Source organism: Castanea sativa, chromosome 1, assembly GCF_040712315.1.
Source record: "Castanea sativa cultivar Marrone di Chiusa Pesio chromosome 1, ASM4071231v1".
NCBI classification, from domain to species: domain Eukaryota; kingdom Viridiplantae; phylum Streptophyta; class Magnoliopsida; order Fagales; family Fagaceae; genus Castanea; species Castanea sativa.
Window position 1 is genome coordinate 89,132,476 of NC_134013.1, and position 21,167 is coordinate 89,153,642.

General features: G+C 31.5%; 2 pseudogenes; both read left to right on the forward strand.

Moving 5' to 3' along the window:
* Positions 1–9,730: 9,730 nt before the first annotated feature.
* LOC142613753 (uncharacterized) lies at positions 9,731–12,418 on the forward strand (annotated as a pseudogene).
* A 5,613-nt stretch (positions 12,419–18,031) lies between these two features.
* On the forward strand, positions 18,032–21,167 carry LOC142622760 (receptor-like protein 7; annotated as a pseudogene).

Below are 21,167 nucleotides of genomic sequence, written 5' to 3' on the forward strand. Positions count from 1 at the left end.
GCTTCAGAGGAGACGAAGAGATGAAAAGAAAAAAAGAAAAAAGGAAAAAGAAAAAAGGAAGGTGAAGACTGAAGAGAGCTTCAGAGGAGCAAACGGAGAGATGAAAAGAAATAAAGTAAAGTGAAACAAAGTTCAGACAACAAAAGAAAAAAGAAAAGTAAAGAAGAGATAAGGGAAAGGTGTGGAGGAGAAAAAAAGAGGAAAAAAAAAAAAAAAAAAACGTGAAAGTCAAAGCACAAATTTTGTTAAAACCATATAAATAGTATATGAATCTTAAAACTATAATAATAAAAGAAGTAATATATTTACAATATTTTCTCAACAAATTATAAGTGTTTAGTTGTTATTAGTTTTAATTTAAATCTAGAATTAAAATTACATTTTAGTTTACCAATAACAGCTTATATCAACTTATTATCTACAATTTATTGTGTAAGTATTGTGAAAATATTACGGATATAACATTTTTTAATAATAATTTTTTTAAAAAAATATTAATATTAATATAAAGTTATAAACTATTGTATATAAGAGCACTTGCAGCAGTGGAGCTAAATAGCTATATAATTATTTTAGCTCTACCAAAACACCAAAAAGAAACATGCAGCAGTGGAGCTAAATCTATATTTTTTTAGCTCATTGCTACAGTGCACATCTATCTATAAATGTGCACTGTTCATGAGAGCTAAAAAAAAATTAATTTTTTATTTTGTGTTCACATTACCTTTTTATTGTGTTGTTTTTATTGTAGTGAGATGTATTATTTTATTGTGGTAGATATATTATTTTATTGTGATATTTATATTATTTTATTGTGTTGAAAGCTAAAATAGATCCACTGCTGCAGCATGTGTGTAGGTAAAATAGATAAAGTAACTTTTGGTGGAGCTAAATTGCTAAATTTTTAGCTCCAATGTTGTAGATGCTCTAAAGAAGTGTAAGTATTGTAAAGTTCTAAACTGCTTTTGGTCCTCACGTGATGGGTCAGAGAAGTTAAATCAATAGAAGACACCAGTTCCTAAAAAAAATAAAAATAATAATAATAATAAAGAAGAAGACACCACCTGTTCCTAAAAAAATAAAAATAAAAATAATAAAATAATAACAATAAAGAAGAAGACACCACCAGTTCCTAAAAAAAAGAAAAAAAAATAAAAAAAGAAACGTGAAAGTCAAAAGCACAAAAGTTGTTAAAACAATATCAATAGTATATGAATCTTAAAACTATAATAATAAAAGAAGTGATATATTCACAATATTTTCACAACAAATTATAAGTATTTAGTTGTTATTAGTTTTAATTTAAATCTAGAATTAAAATTACATTTTAGTTTACCAATAAAAGCTTATATCAACTTATTACTTACAATTTATTGTGTAAGTATTGTAAAAATGTTACTGATATAACATTTTTTTAATAATAATTTTTTTTTTAAAATACTAATATTAATATAAAGTTATAAACTATTGTATATAAGGGAGTGTAAGTATTGTAAAGTTCTAAACTGCTTTTGGTCCTCACGTGATGGGTCAGAGAAGTTAAATCAATAGAAGACACCAGTTCCTAAAAATAATAATAATAATAATAAAGAAGAAGACACCACCAGCTCCTAAAAAAAATAAAAATAAAAATAATAAAATAAAAAGAAAAAAAAAGAAACGTGAAAGTCAAAGCACAAAAGTTGTTAAAATTATATGAATAGTATATGAATCTTAAAACTATAATAATAAAAGAAGTGATATATTCACAATATTTTCACAACAAATTATAAGTGTTTAGCTGTTATTAGTTTTAATTTAAATCTAGAATTAAAATTACATTTTAGATTACCAATAACAGCTTATATCAACTTATTATTTACAATTTATTGTGTAAGTATTGTGAAAATGTTATTGATATAACATTTTTTTAATAATAATTTTTAAAAAAAAATATTAATATTAATATAAAGTTATAAACTATTGTATATAAGGAAGTGTAAGTATTGTAAAGTTCTAAATTGCTTTTGGTCCTCACGTGATGGGTCAGAGAAGTTAAATCAATAGAAGACACCAGTTCCTAAAAAAAATAAAATAAAATAAAATAATAATAATAATAAAGAAGAAGACACCACCTGTTCCTAAAAAAATAAAAATAAAAATAATAAAATAATAACAATAAAGAAGAAGACACCACCAGTTCCTAAAAAATATAAAAAATAATAATAGAAAAAAAAGAAACGTCAAAGTCAAAAGCACAAAAGTTGTTAAAACTATATCAATAGTATATGAATCTTAAAACTATAATAATAAAAGAAGTGATATATTCACAATATTTTCACAATAAATTATAAGTGTCTAGTTGTTATTAGTTTTAATTTAAATCTAGAATTAAAATTACATTTTAGTTTACCAATAACAACTTATATCAACTTATTATTTACAATTTATTATGTAAGTATTGTAAAAATGTTACTGATATAATATTTTTTTAATAATAATTTTTTTAAATAATATTAATATTAATATAAAGTTATAAACTATTGTATATAAGAAAGTGTAAGTATTGTAAAGTTCTAAACTGCTTTTGGTCCTCACGTGATGGGTCAGAGAAGTTAAATCAATAGAAGACACCAGTTCCTAAAAATAATAATAATAATAATAAAGAAGAAGACACCACCAGCTCCTAAAAAAAATAAAAATAAAAATAATAAAATAAAAAGAAAAAAAAAGAAACGTGAAAGTCAAAGCACAAAAGTTGTTAAAATTATATGAATAGTATATGAATCTTAAAACTATAATAATAAAAGAAGTGATATATTCACAATATTTTCACAACAAATTATAAGTGTTTAGCTGTTATTAGTTTTAATTTAAATCTAGAATTAAAATTACATTTTAGATTACCAATAACAGCTTATATCAACTTATTATTTACAATTTATTGTGTAAGTATTGTGAAAATGTTATTGATATAACATTTTTTTAATAATAATTTTTAAAAAAAAATATTAATATTAATATAAAGTTATAAACTATTGTATATAAGGAAGTGTAAGTATTGTAAAGTTCTAAATTGCTTTTGGTCCTCACGTGATGGGTCAGAGAAGTTAAATCAATAGAATACACCAGTTCCTAAAAAAAATAAAATAAAATAAAATAATAATAATAATAAAGAAGAAGACACCACCTGTTCCTAAAAAAATAAAAATAAAAATAATAAAATAATAACAATAAAGAAGAAGACACCACCAGTTCCTAAAAAATATAAAAAATAATAATAGAAAAAAAAGAAACGTCAAAGTCAAAAGCACAAAAGTTGTTAAAACTATATCAATAGTATATGAATCTTAAAACTATAATAATAAAAGAAGTGATATATTCACAATATTTTCACAATAAATTATAAGTGTCTAGTTGTTATTAGTTTTAATTTAAATCTAGAATTAAAATTACATTTTAGTTTACCAATAACAACTTATATCAACTTATTATTTACAATTTATTATGTAAGTATTGTAAAAATGTTACTGATATAATATTTTTTTAATAATAATTTTTTTAAATAATATTAATATTAATATAAAGTTATAAACTATTGTATATAAGAAAGTGTAAGTATTGTAAAGTTCTAAACTGCTTTTGGTCCTCACGTGATGGGTCAGAGAAGTTAAATCAATAGAAGACACCAGTTCCTAAAAATAATAATAATAATAATAAAGAAGACACCACCAGTTCCTAAAAATAAAAATAATAAAATAATAATAATAAAGAAGAAGACACCACCAGTCCCATCCTCCCACTACCTAGTAAAATACAATAATAAATTTTTTACTTTATTTTTTTATTTTTATAACTTATAAAAGATTTCCATCCACAAATTTTTAATTTTTAAATCATTTTGTACCATTTCTTTTTTAATGTGGTCTTGTCTTTTCTCAAGGTCTTTTCTTTCACTTTTTTTTTTTTAATTACATATATAACTTATAAGTTTATTGGATTAGATATAAACTATGTAGTTACTTTTTTGCTGAATATAAACTAATTAGTTACTATTAGCATTTATAAAGATGCATAACATTTTATATAGATTTTTACAAAAAATTAAATTTATAAAAATTCAAATAATATATATATATATATACACACACGCACTATGAGTTTCATTAATATTATAATTATATAATTTTTTAATTTAAAAATAGCAGTAATTTTGAAACAGATCAAAGACAACAAAAACACACATTTTTTTTATGAGAAGTGCTACGTATAGAAACTAAATTAATTTATTCTAATCCTAGTTTGTATTTCAAGTTTTCAAAGACAATAAAAAAAAAAAAACACACATTTTTTTAATGAAAAGTTTTACATTCACAATATTTTCACAACAGATCATAAGTGGTTAGTTGTTATTAGTTCAAATTTGATCCTAACACTAACGTTACTTTTTTACCCCAACAATAACAATTAGTAATAACCTACCACTTAGAATTTGATGTAAAAATGTTGGTGAAATTTTAAAACAATTGGATAATCAGATTGAGAGAAGTTAAACATAAAGGTACACAACTAGTAATAACCTACCACTTAGAATTTGTTATAAAAATGTTGATGAAATTTTAGAACAATTGGATAATCAGATTGAGAGAACATAACCATAAAGGTACATAACACATGTCCATCACGCGCCATCCTTAGATTTGAAATCTAACGGTTGGATTCAAAGATCATAATGAAAGGTTAATTCTAGTAAATAATGGTCACAATCAAATGGTTGGATTTAGAGAAAGGCAAGGTTAAAGTTTAGTTAAAGTTGGTCAAACCCGGTCAAACTTAAAAGATGGTCCCAAGACCACTAGACTTTGTAAAATTCATATTCAAATCTTGATCATTGCGATTAAAGAGTATGGTGACATATTGGTATTGGTGAAATTTGAGAACAATTGGATGGTCAAATTGAGATAATATAGTCATAAAAGTACATAACATACGACCATCATGCGTCACCCTTAGATTTAAAATCTAACCGTTGGATTCGAAGAGTGTAATAAAAGGATAATTCTTATAAATTATGGTCATAATCAAACGGCTGGATTTAGAGAAATGAGCGGTCAAAGTTAAGTTAAAGTTGGTCAAACCCAGTCAAACTTAATAGATGGTCTCGAGACCACTAGATTTTGTGAAATTCATATTCGAATCTTGATCATTGGGATTAAAGAGTATTGTGACATATTGGTGTCGGTAAAATTTGAGAACAATTGGATGATCAAATTGGGAGAACATAGTCATAAAGGGACATAACATATGACCATCACGTGTCATCCTTAGATTTGAAATCTAACCGTTGGATTCGAAGAGTGTAATGAAAGGACAATACTAGTAAATTATGGTCATAATTAAATGGCTAAAATTTAGAGAAAGGCGCGGTCAAAGTATAGTTAAAGTTGGTCAAACTTGGTCAAACTTAATATATGGTCTCGAGACCACTAGATTTTGTGAAATTCATATTTGAATCTTGATCATTGGGATTGAAGAGTATGGTCACATATTGGTGTTGGTGAAATTTGAAAACAATTGGATGGTCAGATTGAGAGAACATAGCCATAAAGGTACATAACATATGACCATCATGTGACATCTTTAGATTTGAAATCTAACTGTTGGATTTGAAGTGTGTAATGAAAGGATAATACTAGTAAATTATGGTTACAATCAAATGGCTGGATTTAGAGAACGGCACGGTCAAAGTTTAGTTAAAGTTAGTCAAATCCGGTCAAACTTAATAAATGGTTCCAAGACCACTAGATTTAGTGAAATTCATATTCGAATCTTGATCATTGGGATTGAAGATTCTGGTGACATATTGATGTTGGTGAAATTTGAAAACAATTGGATGATTAGATTGAAAGAACATAGTCATAAAGGTATATAACGTATGTCCATCACACGTCATCCTTATATTTGAAATCTAACCGTTGGATTTAAAAAGTGTAATGAAAAAATAATTCTAGCAAATTATGGTCACAATCAAACGGCTGGATTTAGAGAAATGCAAAGTCAAAGTTTAGTTAAAGTTGGTCAAACCCGATCAAACTTAATAGATGGTCTCAAGACCACTAGACTTTGTGAAATTAGGTTCAGTGGGAAGGTTTTCATTGGATTGTTGGGTATTGGAGTAGTTGTTAGAAAATGTTAATGAAGAAATAATTTTGAAAGATGATGAACATCATGTTAATATTAACTTAGATAAAGTTGATTAGGCAAAATGATGAAAAAATTTATAATTTTTGCTCATATATCATGTATTACAACTTTTGATTTTAATTAATTTGAATAAGTATGTTATAAATATATTTTAATTTGATTTATTTACTTTCTTTTGGTAAATATTATTACATAATTGATTATTGAATTGGTTATTGGTTGAATATATTATGAATTTATAATGAATATACCTTTCATATATTTATAATGAACTTATTAGTTTAGTAAATATTGACTAATACCTTTCTTATGACACATGATACAGAAAAATCAAAAATTGATTCACGATACGATTCACATTTTGATAACTATGAGAATTAGTTAGTATTTTGAGTGGAATCGGAACTTTTTCAATTTTTATTATTTTATCGATTTCAAGTTTCAAATGGGTAACATTATGATTTGAGAGTATTTTGAAGCAGCAAGCCCTCCGTTGTCATATTTTTTTCTTCTTCTTTTTTTTTTAAACGGATTTGAAAGTTTTAAGTTACTTTAGAGGTTTTAAGTGTATTTTGGTCATTATATGAGTTTGGGGGTATTTTGGTCATTTTGATGAGGTTAATGGTATTTTTATCATTTCAATTATTTTAAAGGAATTTATGTCATTTTAAATATTTTAAGAGGCATTTGGAGGATTTGATATAAAAAAAAATCATATTATATCAAAATTGTTTTAGAAACATATTAGTGACGACAATATTTGTCTTCATTAAAAGATCCCTTATAGTGACAACCTAATTCGTTGCTAATATATAATCTGCTTCCCTCCAATAATTCCCACCACTTTTTGAGAGTGAAAATTTTACCCTCCATAATATTTAGGTAGATATATTTGCGATGACATGTTGTGTCCTCGCAAATAGGCTTCTAATAGCGACCACTAATGTGTCATCGCCGATAAATAAAGCATATATATAATTTACTTATTATATATTTTTGGCCGCATATCTGTGATGAAACATAAAGTCGTCACTAAAGATGATTATTAGCGACGATAGATATCGTCGTTAAAATAAACCTTATTTTAGCGACGTAAATGTCGTTGCAACAAAATTTATTATCGTCGCTAAAAGTTTCCCTCCATTTTCCAAAAGTAAATAAAATTCCCTCCATGACGTTAGCGACAACTTATTAGCGACTACCTTAGTGTTGTCGCTAAAATACACTTATTTGCAATGAACATTTATTATCGTCGCTAATGTATGCCTAATAGTGACAACTTTTTGGTCGTCACTAAAACATTGGTCGCAAAAGACTAAAATTCTTGTAGTGAAACCCTTATTACCATCCAAAAGCAATAAAGAATATTAGGGATTTGATCAAACATTGACATTCAAAAGTGCCAATTAATTTGCTAAATAAATTTCTGGGCGATTGTACAATGGCCAGAAACTTATTACATGGAGAAAGCACCTAATTTTCTCTTTATACATAAATGTGCATGTTAATCTGTTTAATAAACATCTAAATTTCGCATGGGTCTCACATTCGTTTTTTGTACGTCATTCATTAATGATGAAGAAAACTAATATTGGATCCATCAAACAACAGAATTGAAGATTGTCAATTAACCTGTTTATGATCTTCCTAGTCAGATGTAAGTTGTAACTAATACTAAGATTAATTCGTATCAGGATAATCCTTCAAAGTCTGTCTGTTATCATTACTCAGTTATCAAAAAACTATTAAGTGTTTGTAGTGCTTTAGTTAATTAGGAGCCACGTACAAGCCAGGAATAACTACCATACTAAGCCCTGCCTGCTTCTATTTACACTTCAAGTTCACTATTTATTATTATTTTTTTTTCAGGGAACCAAACAGAAAATAGTCTGAAAAAATAATTAAATAAATTAATTGTAAAATAAAATCTTACCTTGGATTTTGAGTTCCGTGGTTTGAATGTTGAATTGATTCCCAGAACTCACAGCTATAATTAAATCCAAAAGATAAAAACCATGTCCAAAAAAGAAATGTACTAACTTATTTCTTTGATACATTTAGCTGGGGTTGGGAGATTTAAATTCTGAATGCATTTGTTTGAAATATCAAGTAATAGCAATCAATTGAGGTGACGGGTTTTTTTTTTATGAGTTTCAACTTATTGGTTTGGGATAGAGTTAGAATCATAGATTTTTTATTTAACGGCAATAAATTTTACTAGTCATGTTAACTGGAACTCATAAATAACAGTTGAATTATAAAGCATTTGGCAAGAAATTGACTAAATTGATACCGCTGGATTTAGGAAGAAAGGATCAAAAATAATATTTTGCCCAAACAGTAGTTGATAAGATACTGATTTAGCAAGAAACGTTATCCACAAATGCATGTCGTCCACTTCACAAATTTAGAAATTCCGCTAGTGCTTGCTTCATAATCATAAACCATGAAACTCCGCTAGTGCTTGCTTCATAATCATAAACTCCGCTAGTGCTTGCTTCCTTACGCACCAGTCCTTGGCCAAAAATGATATCTTGCATAAACAATAGTTGATGAGAGTCTGATTAAGCAGGAAACGTTATTCACGGTTGTCAACTTCATAAGCCAAGAATCCGCTAGTGCACCTAACGCACCAGTCCTTGGCCACGGCCATAGCATTGAAAAACGTGGATTAAAGTATTAAACCGGGACAGAGTATATTCCGGAGTATATAATAATTTTTCTTGTAAGTGTTACGCCCACAATTACTATTAATAAAAAATAAAAATAAAAAAAAACATAAAATGTTACACCCACTAAGTTAAAGAAGTGGGAAGGCAACTTTTTTTTTTTTTTTTTTTCCTCCCTATAAGAACATATAATAAGAACAAAAGAATCAGAAGTGACCTTTTGAAATCTTAGGGAAGGCAACTTTTCCAAAAGTGAATTAAAGCTATCAGTTTTTTAAAGTTAATGGATTGTTTTAAAGTTTCTCAGTTTTTTAAAGATAATGGGTTTGGGACATTTGTTGAGGAGAATATGAAATGTCTAACAATCATTCCAACAGAAGGGAAGATTCGAACTAATAAAATACTTCTTTTGCATTCCTTGCTTATATAAGAGCGAAAATACATGGTTAATTTAGACTTAAGTTATGGCGTCTTCTTTGTATTGTTTAAAATTTGTGTACTTGCTTTCTTTCCTCTCAACGATTCATCTCGTTGTCGTTCCCTCATTTTCCACTGTGCAACCTCTTTGCCATGGTCACGAAAGGTCTTACTTGTTGCAATTTAAGGAAAGCTTTGCCATCATCAACAACAACAAGTCTATTTCCTTTGATCCATTAGCTTATCCAAAGGTTGCTTCCTGGACATTAGAAGGAAACAATAGTGACTGCTGCTCATGGGATGGGGTAGAGTGTCATAAGAGCAATGGCCATGTCATTGGTCTTGACCTCAATAGCAGCTATCTCTACGGTTCAATTAACTCTAGCAGCAGCCTTTTCAATCTTGTTCATCTCCAAAGGCTTAATCTTGCTGACAATCATTTTAACCACTCTCAAATTCCATCCACAGTTTCCAATCTATCCAAACTAACATATCTCAATCTTTCTAATTCTACTTTTTCTGGTCAAATCCCATTAGAATTTTCACAATTGTCCCAAATGTCATTCCTCGATCTTTCTTACAACCATTTGGAAATCAAGAATCCAAGTCTAGGACATCTAGTTGAAAATTTAACCTCCCTAGAAAATCTTGATTTGAGCACGGTGAGCATAATATCCATTGTGCCTAATATCTTGGCAAATTTGTCTTCTTTAACTTCCCTTCATCTCCATGACTGCAAATTGCACGGGGAATTTCCAGTAGGCATCTTTAAACTTCCAAATTTACGAGTTCTTAATGTGCGGAAAAATAAAGGTCTCACCGGTTGTCTGCCTGACTTTCAATGGAAGAGTCCCCTAGAGGAAATGATCCTCGCAAACACAAGTTTCTCAGGCAAGCTACCTGCATCAGTAGGAAACCTTGGCTCTTTGACCAAAATTGATATGAGGAGGTGCAACTTTTCTGGGTTAATTCCATCTTCTCTTGGTAACCTCACAAATCTAAATTATCTTGATCTTTCACTTAACACTTTCGAGGGCCAGATTCCATCTTCCTTTGGAAACCTCATCAAACTTTCTTTTCTGCATCTTGCCGAAAATGAACTGAATGGTTCAATTCCTTTTGAGCTTGCAAACTTGACACAACTGACTCACCTTTTTCTATATTATAATCATCTTTGGGGTCAAATCTCTTTTGGGCTTATGAACTTCACAAATTATCTTCCTTGGGCCTTGCGGGAAATTACTTTACAGGCCCAATTCCAAGCTCAATCTTTAACCTTGAAAATCTTGAGGTTCTTGATCTTTCCGCGAACAACTTTGTTGGCAAAGTGGAGTTTGACAAGTTTGTTAAGCTCAGAAAACTAACTTCCTTGCATCTATCTGATTGTGGAGTGTCATTAATTATTAATGAAACTAGTGGCAATACAACTCTTCAAAAGTTCCAAAATTTAGGACTCGGTTCGTGCAACTTGAGCAAGTTTCCAAACCACCTAGCAAACCAAGATGAACTAAAATGGCTACACCTCGGGACCAACAACATTCAGGGACAAGTACCGGAATGGTTTTGGAACGTGAGTAAAGAAAATTTAGAGGTTATCGACCTTTCTGAAAACTTTCTTACTAGCCTCGGTCAATATCAAGTTCCTCTTCCTTGGACCCGTCTAGCCATTTTAGACATCACTTCTAACAGGCTCCAAGGATCACTTCCAATTCCATCCTTCTCCACCTTGGAATATCATGTATCAAACAATTCATTCACTGGAAAAATTTCAGAGTTGATTTGTAACATGAGTTCTCTTCAAGTCCTCGATTTGTCCATTAACAACTTAAGTGGTTCACTTCCTCAATGCTTGCACAACTTTGGTGATTCTCTACTCATATTGGATTTACGGAGGAACACATTCGAAGGAAGTATTCCACAAACTTGGACAAATGGAAGCAAATTAATGATGATTAACTTCAGCCAAAACAAGTTTCAAGGGTTGTTACCAAGATCTTTGGCCAAGTGTACAATGCTGAAGGCCCTTGATTTTAGTAATAACCAATTCAATGATACCTTTCCCTCATGGTTAGGAAACCTTCCAAATTTAAAGCTTCTCATTTTGCGGTCCAACAAACTCTATGGCCCAGTAAGTACTCATAAAGCAAAATATAAGTTTCCCAGCTTGCAAATCTTTGACCTCTCGTACAATAGTTTTACAGGAAGTTTGCCATTAAAATTCTTTCAATTTTCCAATTCTTCCAGATTTGATAGTGCAAACCTAACATATATTGAAGTTACTTCATCCTTCGTTGTGCAAAACAGTTTTCAAAATTACTTATGGGATCTTCAGTATAGTTATCCAATGATAATGACAAACAAAGGAGTGGTCACGGATTACATGAAGGTCCAAGAATTTTTCATAGCTCTTGATTTCTCAAGTAATAGATTTGATGGAAATATTCTAGAATCCATTGGGAATTTAAATTTAAAAGGCCTTTGTTTGCTCAATCTTTCCAATAACATTCTCATTGGTCACATCCCACAAAGTTTGAGAAATCTTGTAAATCTGGAATCGCTAGACCTTTCTCAAAACAAGCTCTTTGGGGAAATCCCACAACAGCTAACGGAACTTACTTTTTTGGAATCCTTCAATGTTTCTCATAATCATCTTGTGGGACCTATACCTCAAGGAAAACAATTTAATACTTTTCCAAGCAATTCATTTGAAGGAAATCCAGGGTTGTGCGGAAGCCCATTAACAAAGAAATGTGAGAGTTCTGAGGTTTCACTACCGTCACCTACAACTCCTGAAGAGAGTAAAGATTTGGGTTTTTCATTTCAATTTGGTTGGAAAATTGTTTTGATTGGGTATGGATTTGGAATGGTTGTTGGAGTGATTATTGGACAGGTTGTGAGTGCAAGGAATCATGATTGGATAATGAAGACTTTCGGAATGAGAAAACTGGTGAGGTGATTTATTTAATTAGCTGGATAGATGTCTTCCAAGGATATACATATGTACATACATTTTTACTCTATGCTTTTTTGAACTTTTTTTCCTTGTTATGTAACGTAGAGTGCTACTACTGCATGTTTTTCTTTCTTGTTTTGATGTACGTTGGACTGGCTAGCAGCCTAGCATTAATGTATTGTATGTAAAAAGTAATGATGACTTTATTGAATTTTCTTTTTCAAACTGATTTTAGTTATTTATGTATGGGATAGAGTTCTTCAATGACCACAATTTTTTCTCCATAGCTCACAATTAACCACTCCAAAATTGTCATAGAATTTGTAAGACAAATTGTGTTCAATAGATTTTCTATGCAATAGTTTCTCCACAAAAAAAAAAGATTTTCTATGGAATAATGCAGCTAACTAAAGGTCAATGAATAGTTGGATCTTTGCCCACCGCGAATGTGTAATGTACTTAACTAAAGATGAGCTAGTGGATATGGATTAGCAAGGCTTCATTAGAAGTTTATGTTGTGTAGTTTATAAGATTATAGATACTTTTACGTATGCCACACAAATGTATCAAATAAGTACTAAATATGAACTGACCTTGATTACTTTGCATTTAACAGTATTCACAGTTTCACACTCTTTCACAATGTGTAAGAGCACTATCATCGGGTGTGCCAAATGCCAAATAATTGGCATCTGACACACCAAACACCAAAAATCAATCCTCATCAGGTATTTCAAATCCCAAATATTTTGGCACACCGCTACAGTACCGCCTTAAATATGAAACGGTATGGACAACAATGCCAAAATTACTTTTGCTTATTTTATTTGCTTTTCTCTTTGGACCAAACAACTTTCTCTCTCCTCTCTGGTCTCCATCTCTCCCGTTGCTCCCTAATTCTTTGTCACTTTCATTTTTTTTCTCTCACTCTCGTCCTCTCTCATCCTCACTCTACTCCACCGACTTCAAGCCGTTATCGTGCCGCCGATCTCGCCAGGAGCCGCCACCCACCGATCTTGCCTAGAGCTGCCGATCTCTCCTCTGTCCACACGTCGCCGATCTCTGATCTCTCTCTCTCTCTCTCTCTCTCTCTCTCTCTCTCTCTCTCTCTCTCTCTCTCTCTCTCTCTCTCTCTCTCTCTCTCTCTCTCTCTCTCGGTGGTTGTGACAGTGTTTCTAATGGTGGTTTGCTGATTTTGGTTGAAGGTGGTGGGTTGATCAGGTTGTGGGTGTGAGATTTGGGATGGTCTCAAATCGGGTTGTGGTGGTTGATGTTGTGGTGTTTTTTTTTTTTTTTTTTTTTTTTTGGTGTAGGGGTTGAAGCTGGTGGGTTAATGTTTGTTTGAGTTTTTTTTTTTTTTTTTTTTGGTAGCAGTGGCTGATATTGGTGGTTGGTGGTTGATATTGTGGTGGTGGTCGGTGGTTGTGCACTGTGGCAGTTGATCTGAGGGTGTGGGTGTGGGTGTGGGTGGTAGAGGATTTTGTGTGTGTGTGTGTGTGTGTGTATATATTTGTAAAAAAAAATTTAGATTATTTTAATGTGTTGAAGGAAAAAATAGAATATTTGATTAATGGGGTATTGTAAACTGGTGTGTTAAAATGATAAAGTATATTTTTGGTGTGTCAAAATGGCTTTTTTTTTTTTTTTTTTTTATAGAAAAGCTAATGAGAATGCTCTAAAGTGTCCACCTTTTCTAAAAATATGGACATTTTGAGTGAACATTGTGTCAAGTACTGTACATGTAGGAGTGTAAATCAATCATTTTCCTTTAGAAAATATAGCCTCTTTTTCAATGGTTCATTAAGAATATTTATGGTATCAAAGCTTTGTAGTCAATTTCTCGCAATTGTTCTTTCTAATAAGTAAAAGCTAAGTTAAATTCTCGTTAATGGCTATCATCTATTGATTCTTCTCCTTCATCTTCCACAACCAAGTATTCTTTTCAATGGAGGAATCAGGAATTATTCCTGGGGGCCAAGATAAATATAATAAAAATTTTAAGTAAAATATATATATATATATATATATATTCTTAGTTAAACAATCGGACAAAATTGTCCAAATTGTCAAATTTTAGGATATTTTTTAAGGAAATAATATCTATTTGCTTAAATTCACATTTTTTAACCCTTTTATGCGGTTTAACATTTTATAATTTCAGCATTTGAGATAAAAGATTGAATTACAATTTCTGAATCTTGCATATTTTTTTCTTTTAAGATATGCATAAATTGTGACACTTTAGCTAATGGTGTAAACTCAGTGAGATAATAGCAAACAATTAAGCAAGCTCTAAACCAAATATAAATACATTAATATACAATAAACAAAACCATTTTATATAGTACTAACCTCTGAGCATGCTCAATGGCTCTTTTTTTTCTTTTGGTATATATTAATAACTTGCATCTATTATAATTTGAAATTACTATATTTTCCAATCATAAAGTGTGATAAAAAAATTATTTCACCCACAAACACATCAGACTCATCACACCTCTAAGTTTTTGATGATTGAAAAATATAGTAATCCTTAATTATTATGGATGCAAATTATTAATATTTACCCAAAAAAGCGTAAGAGCCTCTAAGCATGCACATGAGCACGTACTCAAAGACTAGTATTATCTAACTTGAATGATAAATCATTAAAAAAAAACTTTAGAAAGTTTACCCTTAAAGTTTTTTAGCAAGAAAATGCAGTTTCTCAAGTTTTGATTACATCGGTAACATCTATGGGATATGGGCAAAAGAATCCTACAAAGACCATTCAATTGCATTTCCAGCCTTAGTAGTGCATCCCATGGTGAAAAGAGATGCTACAACGTCTGCCCACTGAAATTAACCCTGCTCTTTGAAATCCACTGAACCAATGTCTCGTCTAGTCGTCAAAATTTCAAATGACAACAATTTCCCCAAGATTTCATCAATCACCCCAGAACAGCACGAACATGCAAAAAAAAACAACTTTAACTAAACATAATTTCAAACCACGCATAAAAAACAACTTATACCAAAAGGAAATAAGTATTTACAAAGATAATAGTTTATCCCCCCCCCCCCCCCCCTCCAAAAAAAAACACCAAAAATGATAAGTATTTGAAAAGCAAGAACTATGAACAACCTCAACCAAACATAAGGGAAAAAAGAAAAATAAAGTATCAAATATATAATACTAATATAGCATTACAAAATATGAAATTGAATGGTACACAAATATTTTTGTTTTTGCTGAGTAATGGTGCACGAATCTGTGGCGAAACTTGCACCCTCAAGCCACTCGCTAGTACTCACTGGCTGGCACTTCAAGATTTCTTTAGTCTCGATGTCGCTATTGCTACTCAAACTGCCGTGTCACCATTGACATCCACGACAGTAAAATATTTTTGTATCGCTTCCAAGATACAACCACACTGCGCCACCACAAGGTCCACCAACCGTAGTGCCATTGGTCACTCCCTTCTTCTAATCTAATCCTAATCCTACTTGGAACACCATGACGATGAGACTGCAGTTTGGTGTTGCACATGGGCCACTGGTAAAGCTAAGAGACTTCATATATGTTTCTGATCGAATGGGATTTGACAAAGAGAATGCTTTTTAAAAAAAAATCAAAAGCAACCTTGATCAAGAAAAATAGAAATTATGACAAAGAGAGTACACATCACATGTAAATATTTATGTAAAATTTAATTATTACTTAAATTCATTGAAAAATGCATACATCATGTCTTGAGCATTACGCCAATACCCCTCTTCAGTCTTCACACTTTGATAGTCCTTTCCACAATCGTGAAAATCCAAAATGAATTTAATATGGAGGATGGCTTAACCACTTTGTAGTGGTTTTTATTTATTTATTTATTTATGGTGTAGTGGTTTTTTTGAAAAACTGATAAAAACTGGTCTTAGTTTTTAGTTATTTGTGATATTTGGTGTTGTGATATTTTGTTAAAAAAAACTAGCCTTTGAGCACGAGCTTACATATGCTCAAAGACTCTTCTATTTATTTGGATAAAAGCTAATGATTTGCATTTATTATAATTTAAAATTACTACATTTTTCAATCACAAAAATACCTCAGGGCGTGATTAGTGTTACGCATTTGTGAGTGAAATAATTTTACTTCACACACCTAGATTTTGTTGTGATTAACAAATGTAGTAATCTCAAAAAATGAATACACTCACACACAAACTAATGATTCAAATAATTTTACTTCACACACCTAATTTGGATTTTTTCTTTGGAGGGCTGGGGAATGGGCCATCTCATAGTTTTTTTTGTGTTTGTTTTTTTGGTCTTTCATTAAAAAAAAAAAAAGATTTTTTGTACCGATTAAATTACTTGGATTTTCTTGGATTGCTTTAACAATTTGAGCCAAATTCTGAAATTTTCAGGGGGGGCCGAGGTGTGAATTCGCATGGGTCGCATTTTTTTTTTTTTTTTACATAATTCATTAATGATTAAGAACAATAATATTGGATCGATCAAACAACAGAATTGAAGACTGTCAACTAACTGGTTGATAATCTTCCTAGGCAGATGTAAGTTGCAACTAATACTATAATGATTAATCTGTATCAGGATAATCTTTCAAAGTCTGTTGTTATCATTACACAGGTAACAGAAAACTATTAGTTTCTGTAGTGCTTTAGAAAATAAAATGTAATAAATCGAAGGAAACAATGGCAGGTGCTCCAAGTTTCATTTTGTTAATTCAAACTCATATTCGGAGAAACTTAATTACACTCCCAATATAGTTTCGGAAATACTTTTAAATTTTAAGGGCTTAAGATAGAAGCCACAGGCCCACAAGCCAAGAATGGCTACCATACCAATACCTGCCTGCTTCTATTTATTACATAATTTTTTTTCTTGGGAACCAAACAAAAAATTATCTGAGAAAAACAATTAAAGTAAAAAATTGTAAAATAAAATCTTACCTTGAAATTTGACATCCTTAGTTTGAATGTTGAAACGTTGAATTGATTCCCAGTAATGATACTTATGAATCCAAAAGATAAAAAAACATGTCAAAAACAAATGTACTAACTTATCTCTATGATAAGCGACTTTTTATTTTTTTTAACTTTACTATCCAACCAAGATATCAATTGGACAAAAAATTTTATTAGTTGAGTTAATTAGAACCCACATATGACATTTGTACTATAAAGGTTTTGGCAAAAAATTGACCAAACAATAGTTTATGTACAGTTTTCTTAAACTTCATTTTTTTCTCACTTTTTTCTGTATTTGTTTCTCACTTTTTTTCTGTTTTTCTCTACTTTTTTCAAGATATAAATATACTTTAACACACTTTTAACAAAATGATATTAACAAAAAGTTAAATAAGTTGTTCTCAAATGGACACGTTGGCAACTCCATAAACCTAGAATTTCCGGTTGTGCTTGCTTCCTAACGCACATTGACCATGGGGTATAGCATTGAAAAACGTGGTTTAAACTTTAAAGTATAAAACCGGGGAACAAGAAGAAGCAATGGAAACTTACCGACGAACACAGAAATTGACAATGCAATTAGTATATCCACGATTTCTATCAATAAAAAATCAAAAAATATTACGCCCACTAAGTTAAAGAAGTGGGAAGGCAACCAAACGGATTGTATTAAAGTTTCTCTCTTTTTTTCCTTTTTTTCCTTTTTTTTTATTGAGATAACGGGTTTGGTACTTTTTTTTTTTTTTTTTTTTTTTACGATTAATGGGTTTTATACTTTTTTGCATTCCTTGCTTATATAAGGGCGAAAAAACATGGTTAATTTAGACAAAAGCCATGGCGTCCTCTTTGTATCGTTTGAAATTTGTGTACTTTCTTTCTTTCCTCTCAATGTTTCATCACATAGCCACTCACTCATTTTCCTCCATGCAGCCTCTTTGCCACGGTCACGAAAGGTCTTACTTGTTGCAATTTAAGGAAACCTTTGTCATCATCAACAAGAAATCTATTTCCTTCGATCCATCAGCTTATCCCAAGGTTGCTTCCTGGACATCAGAAGGAAACAACAGTGACTGCTGCTCATGGGATGGGGTAGAGTGTGATGAGTTCACGGGCCATGTCATTGGTCTTGACCTCAATAGCAGCTCTCTACGGTTCTATTAACTCTAGCAACAGCCTTTTCAATCTTGTTCATCTCCAAAGGCTTAATCTTGCTGACAATCATTTTAACCAATCTCAAATTCCATCCACAGTTTCCAATCTATCCAAACTAACATATCTCAATCTCTCTTATTCTTCTTTTTCTAGTCAAATCCCATTAGAATTTTCACCATTGTTCCAAATGTCATCCCTCGATCTATCTTTGAACAGTTTGGAAATCAAGAAGCCAAGTCTAGGACATCTAGTTGAAAATTTAACCCGCCTAGAAAAGCTTGATTTGAGTTGGGTGAACATAATCTCCATTGTGCCTAATATCTTGGCAAATTTGTCTTTTTTGTGGTCCCTTCGTCTCCATGACTGCAAATTACATGGGGAATTTCCAGTAGGCATCTTTAAGCTTCCAAATTTACGAGTTCTTGATGTGCAATTCAATGCAGGTGTCACAGGTTATCTTCCTGACTTTCAACGGAGTAGTCCCCTTGAGGAAATGATCCTCGCGCACACAAGTTTCTCAAGTAAGCTACCAGCTTCAATAGGAAATCTTGGCTGTTTGACTAAAATTGATATGAGGAGGTGCAACTTCTCTGGGTTCCTTCCAACTTCACTGGGTAACCTCACGCGTCTAAATTTTCTGCATCTTTCATTTAACACTTTCCAGGGTCACATTCCACCTTCACTTGGTAACCTCACGCATCTAAATATTCTGGATCTTTTAGTTAACACTTTCAAGGGCCACATTCCATCTTCACTTGGTAACCTCATGCATCTAAAAATTCTGGATCTTTCGCATAACACTTTCAAGGGCGACATTCCATCTTCCTTTGGCAACCTCATCCAACTTTCTTCTCTAAACCTTGCCCAAAATGAACTGACTGGTAAAATCCCTTTTGAACTCGCAAACCTAACCCAGCTGACTGACCTTTATCTATATCAAAATTTCATCAATGGCCAGATCCCTTTTAGGCTTATGAACCTCACTAAATTATCTGTCTTGCACCTTGCGGGCAACCGCCTTGCAGACCAGATTCCAAGCTCAATCTTTAACCTTGAGAATCTTGAATTTCTTGATCTTTCCTTGAACAACTTTACTGGCAAATTGGAGTTTGACAAGTTTGGTAAGCTCAAAAAACTGACTTCCTTGCATCTATCTGATTGTGGAGTTTCATTAATTATAAGTGAAACAACTGCCAATACAACTCTTCAGAAGTTCCAAAATTTAGGATTCTATTTGTTCAACTTGAGCGAGTTTCCAGACTTCCTAGCAAGCCAAGATGAACTAGTATGGCTAGACCTAGGCACCAACAACATTCATGGTCAAGTACCAGAATGGTTTTGGAACATGAGTAAAGAAAATTTAGAGGTTATCGACCTTTCTTACAACTTTCTTACAAGCCTCGGTCAACATCCAATTCTTCTTCCTTGGACCCGTCTAATCATTTTAGACCTCACCTCTAACAAACTCCAAGGATCACTTCCAATTCCATCCTTTTCCACCTTGGAATATCTTGTATCAAAAAATTCGTTCACTGGAAAAATTCCAGAGTTGATTTGTAACAAGAGTTCTCTTCAGGTCCTTGATTTGTCAAATAACAACTTAAGTGGTTCACTTCCTCAATGCTTGCACAACTTTGGTGATTCTCTACTCATATTGGATTTACGAAGGAACGCATTCGAAGGAAGCATCCCACAAACTTGGACAAATGGAAGCAAATTAAGGATAATTAACTTCAGCCAAAACAAGTTTCAAGGTTGGTTACCAAGATCTTTGGCCAAGTGTATAATGTTGAAGGCCCTTGATTTCAGTAATAACCAATTCAATGACACTTTTCCCTCATGGTTAGGAAACCTTCCAAATTTAAAGATTCTCATTTTGAGGTCCAACAAATTCTATGGCCCAATAAAGATTCATAAAGCAAAATATAAGTTTCCCAGCTTGCAAATCTTTGACCTCTCATACAATAGTTTTATTGGAAGTTTACCATTAAAATTCTTTCAATATTCCAATTCTTCCAGATTTGACCATGCAAACCACTTAACATATATTCAAGTAAATTCATCCTTCATTTTACGAAACAATTTTCACAATTACTCATGGGGTCTTGAGTATGATTATGCAATGATGATGACAAACAAAGGAGTGGTCACGGATTATAAGAAGGTCCAAGAATTGTTTACGGCCTTTAATTTCTCAAGTAATAGATTTTTCAGAAATATTCCAGAATCTATTGGAAATTTAAATTTAAAAGACCTTCGTTTGCTCAATCTTTCCAATAATTTTCTCATTGGCCACATCCCACAAAGTTTAAGAAACCTTGTAGATTTGGAATCACTAGACCTTTCTCAAAACAAGCTCTTTGGGAAAATTCCACAACAGCTAACGCAACTTACTTTCTTGGAATACTTCAATGTTTCTCATAATCATCTCGTGAGACCTATACCACAAGGAAAACAATTTAATACTTTTCCAAGCAATTCATTTGAAGGAAATCCAGGATTGTGTGGAAGCCCATTGACAAAGAAATGTAAGAATTCTGAGGTTTCACTACCTTCACCTTCAACTCTTGAAAAGAGTCAAGATTTGGGGTCTCCATTTCAGTTTGGTTGGAAAATTGTTTTGATTGGGTATGGATTTGGACTAGTTGTTGGAGTGACTATTGGGCACACTGTTAGTGCAAGGAATCAAGATTGGTTCATGAAGACCTTCGGAATGAGAAAACTGGTGAGGGGATTGATTTAATTAGCTGGATAGATGTCTTCCTAGAATATATATATACACACACATTTTTACTCTCTGCTTTTTTGAGCTTTTTTTTCTTGTTGTGT